The sequence below is a fragment of the Phalaenopsis equestris genome, unplaced genomic scaffold (genome assembly GCF_001263595.1).
Source record: "Phalaenopsis equestris unplaced genomic scaffold, ASM126359v1 Scaffold000392, whole genome shotgun sequence".
Classification (NCBI taxonomy): domain Eukaryota; kingdom Viridiplantae; phylum Streptophyta; class Magnoliopsida; order Asparagales; family Orchidaceae; genus Phalaenopsis; species Phalaenopsis equestris.
Genome location: NW_018164834.1, coordinates 444,851 through 447,636, shown reverse-complemented (window position 1 = coordinate 447,636; position 2,786 = coordinate 444,851).

Genomic DNA, 2,786 nt, shown 5'->3' with positions numbered 1-2,786 from the left:
TTTATGTAGAGAAATAAAGTACCCCCGCCGGCGGAGGCCGGCCCCCATCGATGAGATTAAGCGTAGAGAGAGACACTTGAAAGCTGACAATTGGCATGGCGTTGGTCTCTTTCTTCTTCTTTTCTGACTTTCACCTGGGCGATCATTTTGTAAATATCAATATTTCAGTTGGTCTGAATGTAATTCTCTGTGTTTTAATTATCCCTGTTAATGATTAATGAATGATTTGATTAGCTTATCGGCAGACATTTGGAGGGAACAATTTTGCATTTTGGTTGAAAGTAAATGAAAAATTTTAGAGGATTAACACTTAATTTGAAAAAGAAATTGCTGAGGTTTGAAAGGGAGTCATATTTTTATTATTATTATTTTTTTTTTTTGTGAATTACATAATAAAAGTTCTTTTTAATTATTATTTTGAGTCAAATCGTGCTTGTTATTATAAATCTTGTTAATTTTGTGTGAAAAGCGTAAAAAACTAAGTACTTGAATATAAATAATGAATGCTTGTAATTAAAATTTATTTTTTATAGAAATAATAGTTTATTTTTTCTTTTAAAAAATAGCAAAATTTATGAAATTTTAAAAAATATTGATTTATCTACATTTTTTCTTATTTGATGTGCGCATTATTGTAGATAATGTATTAAAATATCATGGTATATATTTTTTTCAACAAATTGTTGTTTTTGATCAATAAATTTTAATTTATTTAACATTTGTTTGAAAAAATAAGTTTTAAATAATAATAACGATGAAAACGCAATTTTTATGCAGCCTTTAATATTTAAATTTTATTTATTTTTCTTATTTCAGTAAAATATTCAGTAGGACTCCTCTGAAGGATTCTGAAATGATAAAATATTTGGCCGCAAAATATTTATTTTCCATCTGCCTAAGCTTATTCAAACTACGAGTCTGTCGGGTTGCTGCAAACAGTTCTGAGGTTGTAAAAAATAATTGATGTTTATTTATTTTTTTTTAAGTCAAACTATACCTAGAAAACTGTCACCGTACATAGTTAGGACCGATGTGAAAACACAAATTTTAGTGCCAACTTGTTGAAAAAACTGTTAAAACACAATTTAACTAAACAACAAAACCGCTCGCCACTGCACTTCTACCCCAAACAGACTATAAGTCTGAGCTGGCGAACTCAAATGTTGTTTCCTTTTTTTATGAAATTTTAGTCATTAAATAAATATAAATATAAATAAATTAATTAAATTTAAAATTGATACGTCACCAATAAATTTTCATCAACCAGCACGAATCTCGGTGTAATTTTTTAAACAAGAAACATTCAAACTTCGATTAAGAGCCATCCAGAGCTCTGATTTCAGCAAACTTATAGTCAAATTGATCGGCTTGATGAGACGAACGTAATGATATAAAAATCAGTTCAATTTGAGTCAAATCAAGCTCAGATCAAATCATTAAACCACACTTGAAAGATTTTCGGAGGCATTTGAAAGGTCAAACGGATGTTGAATCTAGTGAGTTCATAGTTGAATCGAACATCTCGACAAGATGAATCCAATGAGCGCAAGATTGGTCAATTTCAACATCATTAAGGCACTCAAATGTCCATCAAATATCATTTGATCAAGGGAAGCTCTCCAGACCGTCCGATCAAAATGGTTCATATTCTTGCATTAATTGAACTAAAAACACTATAAATATAGCCTCACCCCTCACATGAAAGGAGGAGGCTTAAGAGAGAACTTGAGGCTTAAAGAAGAAACTCAAGTCTAAGATCATCCTCGTCATTGTCGATCGTCGTCGACCACCACTTACTGTCGACAACCACCACCAACCTTTGTCGACCACTGCCGGCCACCGTTGATCGCCGTTGATCACCGCTGACCTCTGTCGACCACCGCCGACCGTTATCGACTGTCGTTAGCCATCGCTGACCTCCGTCGACCACCTCCGACCGTCATCGATTATCGTCAACTACCATCGATCACTACCGACCTCCGTCAACCACCGCTGACTAGACGTCATCAGTAGACGTTGTAACTTAGAAAGCTAGTAACCCTTTCTCGCCTGCGGGACAAGAGACATCTGTAATCATCAACTTATAGTGGATTTTTACAACTAGGCCAGACCCCGTGGTTTTTTCTGTTTATGAGTTTTCCACGTAAAAACTTCTGGTGTTATCACAAATTGATTCATTTTCATCTGAGTGTGTGATGAATCATCGCGCAACACTAAAACGATAATCCATTACTCTATTCCCGCGAATTTTCTAGCACACATCAAAAATAGTAATTTTAATTTTGAAATATTTTAAATAAGAAAATCTGGTAAATGAAAGTGATTTCTTTAAAAAAATATAGAAGTATATGCATATAATATTTTGAACAATACAACTCAATTATTTTCTCAATAATTCTAAAATATCATAAAAATAAAAATAAAATGTTAAATAATTTACAGAAGTGATGAACAATTTCAGTTGATTGTATTGATCTTCCTTAATTAAGAAAAATTTAAATTACCTTAATCTTTAATGCTGAGAATAACTAATACAATATAATTACTAAATAATTAAATTTATTTAGAAATACGAGTAAAATACTTTTTCATTATTATTATTATTATTATTATTATTATTATTTTATGAACATAATTAAAATATAATCAATAGGTTGAAAGTAATGATATATATAAAGATTGGTCGGCTGCTATGATATGAGTCACTGACCTCAGGAGACTTAGAACTGACAAAGCAAATGCCAATCAAAGAGTCGGAGAACAAGGCCCGAGCGCACCAATATATA